Source organism: Stylophora pistillata, chromosome 8 (assembly GCF_964205215.1).
Source record: "Stylophora pistillata chromosome 8, jaStyPist1.2, whole genome shotgun sequence".
NCBI classification, from domain to species: Eukaryota; Metazoa; Cnidaria; class Anthozoa; order Scleractinia; family Pocilloporidae; genus Stylophora; species Stylophora pistillata.
The window spans coordinates 1168244-1184336 of record NC_142526.1 but is presented as its reverse complement, the minus strand read 5'-3'; the positions used below and the strand labels follow the sequence as shown (position 1 = coordinate 1184336).

At 38.0% G+C, this 16093-nt stretch overlaps 2 long non-coding RNA genes across 2 annotated transcripts in view; one reads left to right on the top strand and one right to left on the bottom strand.

The window, feature by feature from the left end:
- Nucleotides 1–16093, top strand: part of LOC148724381 (uncharacterized) — a 48808-nt gene that overhangs the window by 3092 nt on the left and 29623 nt on the right. Inside the window, exon 2 of the long non-coding RNA XR_015990741.1 lies at nucleotides 2037–2220. This is a non-coding gene — a long non-coding RNA (uncharacterized LOC148724381). The remainder of the gene's footprint in view (nucleotides 1–2036; nucleotides 2221–16093) is intronic.
- LOC111347176 (uncharacterized) lies at nucleotides 8095–15599 on the bottom strand. The gene is made up of 2 exons (XR_002696498.2): nucleotides 14814–15599; nucleotides 8095–9152 (listed from the first exon to the last, which is right to left on the bottom strand). It is a non-coding gene; the product is annotated as an uncharacterized LOC111347176 (long non-coding RNA).

Below are 16093 nucleotides of genomic sequence, written 5' to 3'. Positions count from 1 at the left end.
TAAAATGTCGACCAAACTTTTAGGCAGTAGATCATTATCTTGCGCATCATTTCCTCAAACGTGACACTATTGCATCATTGTCTCAAACGTGGCACTGAGTTTTCAAGTGCAATTTGCCCAATATTGATAGCTCTGTTCACTATGAGTGTGTCATACTAATTCAATGGATTTCTTTCCGAATATCGAGTGGTTTTTACATAAAGAAACAAGAGCATATATTTTTTTAACATTAAGATAAAAGGTTCCTTAATTCGAAGGTTTCTGAACGAAAGCTCAGCGCAGCTACATTGTTTATTAATACTTTTATTATGGAAAAAATGGGAGGGCAGTTGATGGCACTTCGTCGAATTCTGGTCAAAAACCATTGTCAGACTAAATGTTTTTCAAGACACCTAATGACCATCCAATGCACACCAGAATATAAGTTTGCTTACATTTTCTTTTTCTTTTCTTCTTTTTTCTAATGAAAGCAAAGGGCATTCCGGCAAGCTGCCTTATTCATTGTTTATTTTTCGCACCATTTCTCACTCACCACAGGAATGTCCGGCGGAAGTTCAGGATTGTTCTTAAAATTATTTCTACTAAAGCTCGTTCTTAACGCTTTAATTTATTTTGCAAGTTATGCAACTTTCATACCCATGTTCAAGACCACACGTTTCTGTAGGGAGAGCTTCATGTGCCGAGAATTAGGAGAAGTTCAGTAAATTTAGAGCAAATTTGAGCGAGGGGTGGGAAAGGGTAAGTTGCTCCCTACTACCGTAGCTCCTCAGCCACGACTTCTCAGACCACTGATGCAATCAGCACATATATGTTAGACCAAAATTGAGTGGTAGTTTGTTATTGTGTAGCGTAGTGCGCGTATTGGTGAAGATGGAGGAGTAACCTACAGGAACCTCTCATTATTAGCGCCTCGCGCGCGCATTTCTCTTTGTATGAGGCTTAAGTGCCGCTTACTTCAAAGGGGCTAGCTTTATTAGAGCCAGATCCCCGGCTAACTCCTCCCCGACTCGTCTCAAATCCTCCCGCTTACGGGGGAATGCATGTTTTACAGTGATATTAATGAGTCAAAAGAACGATGACAACGAACAATCCAAAAGCGCTTCTCGGAAAAATCATCAGCTCCCACATAGCATATTTCGCTTCACTTCACCCGCAGACATGTTTAACGTAGAGCACATGGAATCTGTGTCAACAGCCTCACATGGTGATCAAGCTAAAAACTTGTTAAACGTTTTGAGCATTGCTTTTCATTTCTCCGGTCGGTTTTTGTGATGATTTCAGAATTTTTTCAAACGAATGGTTTTGTTTGTTCCCGTGCATTCCGACAGCTACAGATGAGATGAAGGACTAAGTTCCTTATGGCCAGTAGCTATAGGTTTGTTCTTCATCAATTTAATAAGTCAGTTATTTCTTAGGTCCTGATTAAGAAGTAATCTTTTAAAGGTGGTCAGAACACCGGGAACAATGATAACAGCTACAAAGTTGAGGATCTGCTGATGAGAGGGGTCCAGTACCCCTCACCCTCCCCCTGGATCCACCCTCCTCGCCTTTTATGTAAGTCAATCAGTGGGTTTCATGTTGACATCGATGTTGACATGTCGACATCATGTTGACACCGCCTCCTGGTTAGCTCAATTGGTAGAGCGCCGGACTGTTGTGCGGGAGGTCGAGGGTTCAAGCCCCGGCTGGACCTACACTCATGTTATTAAAATAACTGAGGAGAATTTGCTACCTTTCTATAATATCATGAAATGGATAGATATTCTAGTCTTCTCGGATAAGGACAAATAAGCCGTAGGCCCCGTCTCCTGCAGGGTTAGGGGTAGGAGACGTTAATTTCCCACGCACAAGATTACTGTGTGGTGGATGTCCTCCCCTAGGGTGGGATGGGTGGGTTTACTGGGCCCGCAGTGATTGGCGCAAGCTGTTGCGGTGTCCCTGCCTGTCGGCGAATCTAATAAATATAGGAGGGACAATGAAAACAGATACTGACAATCTCATTATTTTGACTGAGTAGAATGTGTTACTATTCTTAGTTATCAGGAGAAAGCTTGTGATAGTAATTGCCAGAAAATACTGAGCAAGATCAACCAAAGGGTTCTTTTCCACGACGAATTGGACCATCCAAGTTTTGCATGGATTCGTTGCAGCTCGGAAAGACTCTGTTACTGTTTTGGCACTTAACTCTAGATTTGAGGTGGAGGATTGATCACCTTTCTGGTAAGGTTTTGCTTGTGTGTATTTTTTATGTATATATTTACTCAGATTATTTAGAAACTGTTAGCTATCATTATTTATTTAGTAAATGAAGCCCATCGGGCGGCTGGTACGTCGGCTGATAATGTCCCCAACTGAGAGATTGTCCGGAAAGTGAAAATTTGGCCGGGAAGCGAAGCTTCGAGAGAAAATGTGAAATTTTGATGACATTCCTAGCCTAGGACCTTATCAGCTGACATACCAGAAAACCATTAAGGGGGTTTCTTTATTCTATAGCGGCCTCAAATTAATTTTCATATCGCGCAAAAACGCTTGTAAAAAAACCCTGTGTTGATCTGATGGCGTATGCGTATTTGCGACCTACATTTAAATATCGCTCTCACTGGAGTCTTTTTCTTCCGTGTAAGATGATAGAGATGAAACAGGGGAACTCATCTGGGCTAGCTTTTTTCCACTGGGTTTGTTTCCTTTCCATGGAAAGCACCACGTTACTAAAGTAGCCATTAAAATAGCGCATTAAGTAAAACTGGTCTGCAAAGTGAGATTAAAGATCAATAAGGACTATACAGTCTGAAATCAATGTTTTTATCAAGTATCCTTTTTTTTTTGGGATAGATTTGTAAATCAAAAGGGGTTTTGTTCAATAAAAGGTAATACAGTCAGGTGATGATGGCCAGCCAAAGAGTATGTTTCCGTAATTTTAATTTGTATCCAAAAATGATGGAAGTTACTATAACCATTGACAGTTATGTAGTTCGAAGAAATAAACACGAATGCAATTATTTCATTCCTGTTCTAAATATTCTCCCCCGTATAAGGTTCAGGTACATTTCCTTCACTGATATTTGAATAGCAAGTCTTAATAATCGTCCAAGAAAACCTTGATACGTGCTCTGCGTCTTATTATTTCCTAAAAAGAGAACTTTTGTCTCTAAAACTGTGGCCAGGTAGCTATTTAAGAAGATCAGTTCACTCTATGAATCAGTGGCGTCATTGGTGTCAAGTTCCATACGTGGACTCGAGTAGTTAGACGTTACCTTGGAAAACCAATGACCAGTTGTGATCAATGCAGCACAAAGCTGAGTCTGACGCACTGTTCACAAGTACTCCATAGCTCATACTTCACGTATGAAGGACCATTTGCGTATTGAGAATTATGGTGGGTTACCTGTGGAGACTCGTATGGTTGATAAGGGTAATCTTGTTTGCTCGTATACCCCAGAGTAGTTGGACACCACCCTGTGAATTCGTGCACGGGTTGCAATTTTCGCAACACCAAGCTGCGTTCAGGGTTGGCTCCTACTTTGCAGAAGGGTTACAACTAACTTAAAACAGGAAAACTGGATTACCAGCTCCATAGACTTGAATATCTAATTTCAGAATAGTTGAACACCACCCTGCGAGTCTGTAGAGGGTTGCAATTTTTGAGGGCTGGCTTCTATTCTGCAGAGGTTTGAAGACTGACTTTCAAAAAAGAAAACTGGGAACAGCAGCACAAAAAGACTTGAATATTTCCATACGAAGCTTAGTTGAACACAGGGCTGGCTCCTTCTCCGACAAAGTTTCTTTACTTCTTCACCTCTCTGTATAATAACGATAGATAATTACTATCTTCGTAACTCTAAGCTCAGGCTAACGTAGGCTTGGCTCCTACTTTGAGGTTTATATCTCACGAAGAAAATGGGATGATTTTCACTCAGAATGGTGACGAGTTGATCGACTAAGCTTGCATTGGTTTGCTGCGATAATTTTCTTTATTTTTGTTTTTCTGAGAAGACATCAGAGTAGTGGACACCGCCCTGTGAATTGATGGACGGTTGCGATCTTCGCAACAATAAACTGCGTACAACACAGGGCTGGCTTTTAGTCTGAGTGGTGCAAGTGAACAAAAAACTGCTCTTTTCTTAGAAATGTGGTCACACAGCTCTCGAAGCGTCTATTGTTGACAATGACTTTATGAAGAATCCAGAGTGGATGCCAACCTTCTTGTAAACAGTGGAAAGTTGTACTCTTCGCATCAATAGCCCTATGTCTAACGCAGGGCTGGCTCCTCTAACTTGTACAACCTAACAGAGAAAGACTGAAATTCTCTTGTACAGGTGTTCACGTAGCTCTCGTGGCCACCACCACTCAGAAAGAGTCGTTAGATTATCTCAGCGTTCTGATTCTAAATTCTGTTTAGAGTCCACATTAGATCGACGCCATCCTATGAATCAGTGAATGGTTGCGATGGTTCCATCACTAAGTAGTGGTGTCTAACACTAGGCTGGCTCCCGCTTGCAGAGTTCTGAATCAATGAGGAGAACAATGTTCTCAAAGGTGTGTGACTAATTTGCTCTAAAATCTTTTATAGTTGGCTGAGAAACTTTCTCAAATTTATTTCCAATCCACCATTTTACTCATAGCCTAGAGTGTTTCACACCAACCTGTGAATTGATGAGCGTTTGTAATATTCACCTCACCAAGCTGTGTTCAGTGAAGGGTTGGTTCCTTTTCATAATATTACGCTTGTAGAGAGAGACTGGATCTCTTTTCAGAAATACGGTCAATAAACTCCACTCCCTTGAATATTTGGCAAAAGTTGTCTCTATTTGTAATGGTGGCCGGTTACACCCACAGCTGCTAGTAGATGGTGATCATGTGCATATGCGGAAGGAATTGAAATTACAAGAGCTTTTTTAGGGGAGAGGGAACCAGATTTCATAAGACAGGAGATTCACGGTCGATGTTTGGTAGCCGGGTATTTAGAAATGGTGGTCGGCTGTGAAGATCACTTTTGTGAAACCTTTTTTATGTCCCCTTGAGAGTCTCGCACTCCTACTGCAGATTTGTTTTTCTATTTCTGATATTGTTGGACACCACATTTAAGAAACGCTGCCCGTACTCATTTGGAAGAGTTTTTTGGTTCTTCTGTCTTTAAAGCAATAATCGAAAGTTGTTTTCTTCTTTCATGTCTATTTACTAATGAATAGCAACGTTTACCGTTTCCAAACTTTTACGATTCTGTATTAAAAATTGTACAGAATTTTCTTCTAAGATTACTGACAGACTGTACAAAATTAATTACGTCAATCTTTGTGTAATCTTTATGGAAGAAAAAAACTTTCAGCGACGATATCGAAAAGGCAAACAAGAGATGCCGTTGTAAAAAAGGTTTAGTTTAGACCACGCCCACGGTAACGGTGTCCCCTCTCTCAAATTAGGTGCTTACGTTGTGGCAAACCTAATTTTTCGGCTTTTTGACTAATGTATCGAAGCAGCCTTCATTTCAAAGCTATTCGGAAGATTCCTTTTTGTTCCGCTTTCACCATTTTACCACTCTACCTCTAAATGCTTCTGGGGTTATTGGTCCTCTTAAAAGCAAATCTCCTCAAATGTTTAACAAATAGGTATATGAAAATATTCTCTTTCTCTTTCTTTTTGCTCACTTTTGGATATTTTGAAATAACTTCAAATGTTCTTGGTGAAACTGTTAAGGAAGTTGGAAAAGCGGTAATAAAAATTGCAAGCAAAGTTTGAATCTAAGAGAAGAAAAAAAAGTTGTCTACCATGTCAAACTACATTATTTTCTCAAACTTAATGAATGCACCTCGTCAAGAAAAATTTGAATGCAGTTTATTTGAGTCTACTTTATCCCTAGATGTAGTTATATTTTCAAATTAAAAAAAAGGAAGGAAATAGAAGAAGCGTGTTTTCTAAAGCTAAATAGAGAATTCCACCGAAGAATTCTAATAATAACTATGAAAATCCCTTATTTGATGACTCTATTTGGTTTCTCTGTTAATATAGCTATCAGATATTGTCATTCGAATCCGGTGTCACCCTTTCGTAAAGCACTGGAAATAGAATAAAGGGGCACAGCATTTGCCTGGACCCCAACTGTTTCTTTGTGGTTTACACCTTGGACAAGGATGTTTCTAGGCCGGATCGTGACCTTAACATTTCATCGCCAAAACCGTTCAACCTCTCACTATGAAAAAAAAGAAACGAAACAGCACGAAAAAAGACCCTTACAAACAGCTAGAAAAAACTCACAAGTGTACTTCTAAACGCTTAGTGAGGAAGAACTAGTCAAACCAATTTTTCTATTCATCGAAATCGATTCTGGTGATTCTATGATTTATTAACGTCGGTTCGCTCCCCCCTGTGTCGAAGCATTGTGTCAGAGGACCTCAATATCCCTTGAGGGGCCCTTGTGCGCGCCGTGAAACCCCGCTGTGCGCCATTGACAATCTGTGTAACACATTCAAATTTATCAGGTCTCGTTGAGAGAAGATCTTAAGAAGTTTCCGGCGCAGAGCCCTTTTTAATTATAAATGTTGTCAATTCATTCAGTAGCTTCTTTTAATTCTACTAAAATGCAAATTTTTGCTGGCTTTCGATTTTCTTCATGGACACACTTCTAACCACAAACCAGATTTCTTTTCTTTTCCATTTAATTTTCAAAATGTTAGATATGGGTTAACACGTGCTGACTTGTGTAGATATTTTCCCACACGACAAGACACCTTTGCTTTTAGTTAGCATTAGAAGTATTTGTTTTCTACTCTCACACCCTACGGTAAAGATTTGTAGACGAAACAGCAAAGTAGACGATAGATCAAAACACAAAGCCTTGTTTCGCCCTATTATTTTGATAGTGCTATATTCTTACACACCAAACTCAGTATCTTGGATAATGCCTCTATTTTGTGTTCCACCTTTGCGGCAAACCTCAAATTAAAAAAAAAGAATCATAATTATTTTAAACCACCTTTTTTTCTTCCAGATAGCGGACATCAGGGGAATAAGGCATGCTTTTCTCTTCTTATTTTACTTTCAAAAATTAACAAAGGAGTCGAGAAAGTCTTCCAATTTTTTCTTTCTTTGTGTAATTGATCGCGAACAGAATTTCTTCAAAGAAGCCGCAAAGCAGCGCGTTCCTTTCTTTACATTGGAACACCTCATGTGTCAGTTCAGATTTAAATAATTCGCAGACAAATATGAATTCAAACACTTTAATTTGTAAGCGAACGGCCTGCGGTGAGAATTTGAAAGTAACCTAGAAAGCCAAATTAAAAACTCTGACAAATTCAACGAGGTCGCCATTGCCAAGGTTATTCACTTTTCCTTGAATTCGACCTGCGACATAATTACGTTTTTCTGTGGCACCCTACAAAGCAATTCTTAAAGAAAAGCGAGATAACGAAAATTAGAAAATATCGCCGGCGGCTAAAATGGGTTGTCAACGCAGCACATTTTGGCTCCAAGATGAATTAGTGGTTTGAATGTCCGCTTGGGAAAAACCCTCTGCTCAGCTGGGGGGGGGCAAACCATTGATGGCGTATTCTTATATTTTCCAAAGTTTTATTCTTAAGAGGCGAAAATTTATGTTCACCGTTTATATCTATCGCTGGAAATTAATAAAACCGACTATCATTTGGAAATTCATGTTTCTGTTATCTCGCATGGCCTCAAATATATTGTGAATTTTAATATGATATTCAACGAGGGCTCGATGAAAGCTTTATTGCGTCTTCTGTACTGTCTGAGATGCCTATGCGAGTTAGATATTTTGCTTTACGCTCGCCATTATTTCTCATGACAGTGGAAAAAGTAGAATATTGTATAGACTGCAGAGTGTAACAAGACTTTAAGCTCGAATAGCACCTCTTAGCAGTGATTTTGGTCTGATTTTTGTGAGATAGATTCATTCGCTCTCGCTACACCCCGCAATGCGTTTGGATGGCCTGCGAAGAAAGTCTTCCTTTGACACAAAGTACATTTTTTCCTCAAGACTCAGCAAAGATTTAACCATCAATCAGCCTCTATACTCCTCCGTATCGCGACCTTATTGTCATTCAAGCGTTATTCATTGACCCAAGCAATATACCACACTACACAAACAACCATTACTTTAATTGTTGTAATAAACGGATGAAATCCAAACATCAATTCACCTTTTTAAGACCGGCTGAAGATATTTTGCCGTCGGTAAGATTGTTTACATTTGGCTATGTAAACAGTCGTTCGTAGGCGAGGGGATTTTGTACTCAGGCACATGAATATTCTTACACTTGCTTTTACGGGAAGCATTAAAATTTATTTTTGGAACCCTTTCGATGCCTTTGACTTCAAACGACAGCCGACAATCCATCATAAAGTGGCAATTTGCCACACTCTTGACATCAATACGCAATTCGCGTAAATTGGGAATCAGTTAATCTGAATGCTACTTTGACATTTCTGTTTGCTGTAGTCCTTTAATGTTATCAACACAATTAATGTGTTTCTAAGGCAAAAATAGCCATAACATAGTTGCCAGTACAAGAGCTCTCCTCGACTACCAAATACTGTAGCACCAAAGATATATAACCAGCTATCTAAATTTTAAAAAAATGGGCCTCTGAAGATTTGCAGATTTACCTTTAAGAGCCAAAAAAAATGTTAATCGCATTCAGGACAGACTTGCCTTACTAGTTTCTAAACCTTACATGTGAAACCATGAAGACGAAATACATAAGAAGACCTTCTGTACTTGTACGATAAAAAAGCATCGTTCGATACATTCAATACTAGCAAACACCACTGAGACTTCAGATATGATTTGACTGCCTTCTCCAATACTTCTTTTTGTAGCCTTAACCTGTATAGGTTATATAAGGCAGCTCCTTCCTTCAGTTGTAAACACGTTCGCAGTTTTTCAACGAAATACTTTTACTGTCGTTAACAAGGAAGCCACAATTCCAAATATAAGCTTTCAGGTTAACTTGATTGGCAGATTCAGTAGAAATGAGCTTGCTTCTCGAAAGCTTAAAACGTTGATTTGAATAATGGTAGGAAAACCATTCTATTGTTAGATGAAACAAAGCACTGAAAAGAGTTGCACCTTATCCAATGCATACAATATCATCACTGACTAGGTTTCCCCTTCCTCTATGTCGCTAAGGAACATTCTGGAAATAAAAGAAAATTATCAGGACAGTTGGCAAAATAAGAGTGAAATAACTTTTATTGCAAAGAGATCTACTCTAACAGCTTTCTATAAAGCATAGATAATTTTATTCACAGAAGTTCAACAATGTTTAACTTTAATCGTGCAGCGTTCTATTTGATGTCAATCAGATTGAAAAATAATTCCGTTCAGTTTTCTACGACAGCATACTGCTAAGTTTATTGTTTTCCTTAGCTTTACCATCACTGTAAACAACCTGACATCGTAAGGAGAGATGCAAGGTGAATTGTGAACCCAATAAAAAAAACATTGCCATCCCTTATTTGCGTAGCTTTTAGCTTATCACCGTAAGAGTTATGTCCATCATGATAAGGGGCTCGTTATTTGCCGATGAAGGAAACGTTGGGTGATTTGCTGGAAATAAAAGCCCTTTTCTTCCACACATTTTTTAATCTATATTTTTAGGTATCATGCAATACATTTTAAGGTGCTCTTAAGGGGTCAGATCTTGAAGAACTCTTAACTTTGAACGTATGATCCGTAATTAATGCTGAGGGAAAACAGACAAATTTAAGTCCAATTCTATCGACAGCTTTGCCTTATAGCATCGCGTGATTTCGCCCAGAAGCAAAGAAATAGAGTCCTAGATATGTATCTAAAAGCGTGGAAAGTTCTACAGGTACAGCACTCGTAGTCTTTGCACTTATGGATCTCCTTTACAAAACCTGTCGGCATTATACAACCAAGGATGAGATGAGTAAATAACACTGAGATAAAATTATCGCTTCAATATCGTTTTGGACAGAAGAATCTCATGAAATCAATGAGGTACTATCGTTCAAGGTTTTTGCAAACTCTTCAAGAAATTAAGTGTTGTAGCTTTTCTAGACAATATGAATACAAGAAAGTGTTTTTTTCTCTCTTTTCCTGTTTTTCGGGAGTAGTTATTTTGCCTCATGACGAAACAAACTTGTCTCCAGGGTATGCACCGCCTTTTTACTGTTCAAGTAATGTGAAACGTCTCTCCTAAATTTGTATTGCAAACTTCAATCTTGTTCTTTAGTACCAAGCAGTCTTATAACGGCTCCGCTATAAGAGTAATTTCGCTTTATATATTCTGATAAAACTATACCATACGGCTTTCAACCATACAGATCATAACGCTATAATATGTTACGAATAACTTGAATGCCTTACTTACCACTACAGGGAAACTCAAAATAAATTGACGCCTAGTATTCTTAAATTTTTTTCCTAAGTAGAATTTATTCTAATACACAAGTTCGGCTCAGGCTTCGAACTCCTCGCTATTTTATTATTCTGCTTGTTAGTTTGTTTTAAAATTTCTCCTCCTCCTTATTTGACAGGAAATCCCGCATCCCATCTCATTCTTAAAACTTCCGACTAATTTGTTATAAATTTCTGAAAGTCACGAGTCCTAAGACTGTTTTATTCTTTGTCATAAAATTGTTAAGTCGCTTGCATACGAAGGTTCTTTACTACCATAAATCACCGACGTTGTGTCCTCTCAGAGTTGAATATTTCATTTCTCTTCATGCTTTATTTGAATTAAAGTCCCTATGTAACATGTAAGAGAAACCTTTATTTGAAAGATTTGTAGCTTTATGGAAGAGCTAATTCTGAACAACGAAAACACCCGTTCGAAAATATAACAAAAACGAACCAAGCTTCTGTGATTTTATTGTTGTGCGGACAAATACCAAAAGAGGCTCTAATCCAAGCTAGTTTTCAACTAAGACAAGCAAACTGTAGGCACCCAACGGTTAGCCTTGTAGGAGATCTCCTTAAACCGTAACAAAGGGAATTATGAAAGTGATATTCTTAACCCTGAATGAATGCGGAGGGAGCAACTTCTAAACGCGTTTACAGGACGACTTAGATTCAGATACATTAAGTAATTGGCAAATTGCCGGAAGACACTTGCTTTTAATTTCACGGATGTAATACTCTCTAGCCTCTCCACTCTCTACCCTCGAAACCTAAAGATTTTTAAGAAGTTTGACTTAGAATACGATCACTTTTACCTTTCATGTTTGAGTAAACTCGTTACCATAACGGTCAAATCCATTTTACATTACACCTGCTTCGCTGTTTGTATGAATTTTTTCCTCTTTCCTATCCCTGTACCATGTTTTTATTGTTGAATTTTAAGATTTGTGTCTTCAATGTATTATGCAAAGGTCAAGTGTCGCTATAGCGACATTTATGGTTGCAGGATCGGTTTTACCTTTTAACGTCTTCAAGCTGTCGCCCAGTGGTTATGATTTTCCCGCTTGTTTCGAGGACAACTTCTTTCAACTTTCAAGAATTTCAAATTATGATCGGCGAATAATGTGCTGTGGAACTTTAAGGTTAATAATTGTACACCAAGCTAATCACCCCTTTCATCGTTTTGTACTATTTTTCTCTCCTTGATTCCAGAGCAATTTTCTCTGCTCGTATTTAGTATCTTTTCGGCGCCTCCTCTCCGCGCTCTTTTGTCTCAATGTCAGTAAAGAAAACAAGTATGTTTAAGCCATTAATAATTAGCTGCTCTTGGTGAAAACACACTCAAGTTTTATTAAACACGTTGAGATTATTTCAAAAATGTTTCTTGTTTTGATTTTACAAGAAAGGTTAACGTTTGAAGAACGATCTGCTGTAATTCGTCGCAGAAATTGTGGAATGAGACTTGAAATCGCTCATTGATCTATCGTAAGTCGACATATGCTTTGTTTATCTTACTCTGCATTTTTTTTCCGTTTCACCGAAGTCAAACGATTTTACTGAGGCATCTTATGCTACACCAACAAAACAGGTATTATAAAACAAGCACTTAAATCTTACTTTGGCATCTGCTCGAGTAATGATGTTAAATTAGATGAAACACTCTTAAACGCTGATTTTATTCATGGGTATTTTTTGGATCTGTGCAGATCTTCAATCGAGGACCTTAAGACTAGTCTTGTTGCCATACTTTAAGATCTTAGTGCAAGCTGAAAATTTTCATTAGTATTTTTCGGATCTTCGCATGTTTTCAGTCGAGGACCTCTGGAGTGGACTTGCTGATATATGTTAAGAACTTAGTGCAAGCCGGATATTTGTGGAAGGTATCCTGTTACATTCACTTCAGCAGGCGCAGAATTTTGTAATATTCGTGCGGTTTGTCTCTCTCCTCTTGCTATCTTATATTGCGCTTAAAGTTGTATATGTTGCATTTCTTATGTCGGCCTAAAAGATCATTTATTTGTATTTGGGCGCGTATGTACACTTGCCATTTCACGATAACAATTCTGTTAGCTCAATCTTAATATGTTTGCAATGTTTTTTCATATTCTCGTTCTCCGAGAAAAGAATTTCAAACTCTGTGTTTACATCTCTAATCCATTTTCTTCAGTGTTGATTATTCGCCCACCATTCAAAACGTCTAAAACACACGGCTTCGTTGTGTGATAACACTTGCCATTTTAGTTTTAAAACATCTTGAAACGCTGGTAGCTTAAAAGAATAAATAGGGTTCATAACGTTGCGAACAGTTATTTGAAAACTGTTGAGTTTCATCTGCATTTGAAACCTTATCATTGCCTGTCAGTGCAAAATTTGGACTTGCACTTTGACTGAAATTTTGGAATAGTTCATCCTTTTTGTCATCAGATCCTCGATATTTTCAGACAATAAAACATTTCCTAATCTAGGAAAGAGGAAATCATTATTTGTATAGCACCCGCATGACACCGTCCATTACATAACCACTAATTGTTTATTAGTCAGAAGGCTGCAATGAAAATGGACCATATTTGGTTTATTTACAAGCACTAAAGGCTATTTCTATTCACCAATTGAAAGATTTCCTTTCCCATTTTTGTGTGAGGAGAAACTCCTTCGCTCGAACCCCGAATGTGCCATTTACTCACTTCACCTTAAAAATTAAGTTTTATGCCAAAAAAATAACACATCCCTAAAATGTCTTAAAGTGCCGATAAGGACAGGATGTATTTACACCTTTGTTTAATTCTTAGAGAACAAAACTGTGACAATACTTTGGCGAAGTAAGTGCTTAGATGTTGTCACCTATCTATTTATATTATGTGGGATGTTCTAAAGAAACCTTTGTAAGCGCTAAATAAACTATTTGTTCTCATGTTTTGAAAGAACTGGTTCAAGAGAATAGTTTCCGGTAACCTCTCTAAACATGCGATTTAGTACGACAGAGTAACTGCTATTTCAAGAAGCGCTCTTAGATAAATATTGCTTTTTTTATCTTTGTCAAAGCCGACCGACTAACGGTTTTAAGAAGCTGAGACTTTATTTACTCTGCTCTTTTTCTACTGCTAGTTATTAAATAGCGTTTTTAAAAAGATCACTTAAGCAAGGCAAAAGTCACAAACCTTGTTTTCGCTTAAATAAGACGACTTCGATTACATAGCCAAGTGCTCCCTTCGGCTTCCGTTTTTCGGTTTCCCAAAGGCATAAAATGCAAACTGGGTCACAAATCACAGAAGCAGAGTCAAAAATATATGAACTTCATATATTTCATTGTATCAGAGTCAAGATTGTTATATACGATACAACTTTTACTAGTAAGTCATTGTTAGGTCAGGCATAAGCACTCAACCACGTAATGGATGAGTATTCAAATTCTATGAGGAAAAAAGGCAAATAGAAATGCTATTCAACCTGTTGTGTGCTAGAGGCCAACAAAAGAAACGTAATAAAAGTTCTGATGAAATAGTTGTCATCTGTGAAACCTGTTTATTTTTCTGTTTACTAGACCGTGATGAGTGAAATGGAAAGCAAAAGCAGTTCGTTTTCCATCTGCTAACATAATACTTAAGTTTGTTTCTAGAAAGGAAACTTACACACTTCGATAGCGAAAGGGTTTCTCCCTCTAGCTACGGAATTAGGATTGCCTGCATTTAGTAGCCATTTCACCATCGTCCTCTTCACGAAAGTGCTACTCACAGGTCATACCGCATGAAATAAATCTAGGTATATATAAGAACGATCCTTCGCAGTAAAGCACTATTTGAGCAATAGTGGAAATCAGACCTGATTTAGGTATGTCAGAATGACTACATGGTATGTCAGAATGACTACATGCCCTATAATAGTAGTGGGTACTGGAATGACGTTGAGTCTTTCAAATCTAAACAGTCGGAGATAATAGATAACAGACGTGAAATGGCCAGGAACTTAAAAAGCACACTAAAATAACAGGAAATGCGACTCTCAAACAGTCATTGATGAAAGAATTGACCACTGGAAGAAAGAATTGTTTCACAAATTCCTTGATACGTTTAGAATTAGCTAGCTTCATGATACTGTTGTTCCGAGGGACTCTTTAGAACAGACCTCCTCTTTTGATCTTTAATAACCCGAAATAGAGAAAAGATCGCAGTAAAACATATGAAAATACAATCTCTTTCTTGGTGTCAGTTTGCCTGTTCTTTTAACGACAGTTTAAACACCTCGTAGACCAGTGTTAGACTTGAAGAGCGCACGTATGGCACCGGTTTCTTTTCATAACGAACTGACGTAAGTGAAATCTTTTTGGGTTGGACTGGGTGATAGGAATTTTAGACAGTTCATGAAGATCTCTCTCGACATTGATTTCTTATGGAGTTAGTGCTACTTAAATATTCCTCATTAAAGAATCTCTTACCTTATAATTTATGTCATTTTCAGAACACTCTGCTGAATCGTTTTTCAAAGGCAGTCAGATGCCTACAACTTACGTCCTCACCGCGCAAATCATTCTCACTCATTCCCGCTCTAATAAGTAACTCGGTGACTATTTAAAGTCTTGCTACTCAAGTTTAAAAATAAAAACATTTTACCACACACACCTGGAGTGGTGCATACTGCTGTTTTGGCAAGCTTGGGTTCAAAACAGAGCGCAGCATGACCTTAGGCATTCCGTCAAACGTTGCTTTGTTTAATGATCGATGGGTTGGTTTAGCGTGGTGCATGGTTGTCTTCTACACAATTTACCACCTCTGTTTAGTTCCCTCTTCTTGTTTAAAACTTGAGTTTGTTTCAGTAAATTTCTAGAACCTCCATTGCTCAATTTCAAACTTGGTATCTGTTTCTTTTAATTTCTGACAGTGATTTAGAAGTGATTTCGGCCTTTTTAGTTGTCAGAAGTGTCTCTTGTTCCTATCTTACTAAAGCTTTTTTGACACAGAATTTAGTCTTTGTAGCAATGTGATCAATCATGTCAACATGCTGTGTCAGTTTGTTTGGAGAAAGGAGCATGCCATGTTTTTTTTAATTTTCCGACGGAGATTTTTGGTGGATGATGGGACAATGAGGTATGTGACTTTGTTCCCCACCCTACATTTTGTCAACCACGAGACGTCTATGATCGCGGGCGGCCATGTTTTTCTTGCAGTGAAGATTCTCTCTCTCATTTCGTTTGTTCTGTACTAGAGAGGAGAATTTTCATATGTACAGGTAAGGTTTGAATGGGTAGGAGTTTTGATGGAAATTGTCAATTTGGTTTTCATGGTGTAGCCACACCTTCGAATTATATAGGACACATGTCCAACTAAAACTCAGTTTATTTTATTTCATCCAATTTTTTTTTTGGTAGATTTTAGGGGATCCACTTCACTCCTTCTCAAGTGAGAGGAGTCGGTTTTAAACCACCAAAAAATATATGCTATTTGTCATCCTCCGGATTTGAGGACATGCCTTAATAAGGACACAGTCTTGTGACAAGAAAACATAATTTTATTACCATACAAAGATATGTATATTATTTTTGTTATCGTTTCACCCTTGAATCTTTTCCCAGATAAATCTATTGACGTCCTCTGCGTTGATAGAAAAAATTAGGTGACAATAATTGGACTGAATAACGTAAATCTAATAATAACATAAGCCTTGTACAGCAAGCCCGTGAAAGTTACGAATTTTCACGATTTGTTGAATTCTATCTTC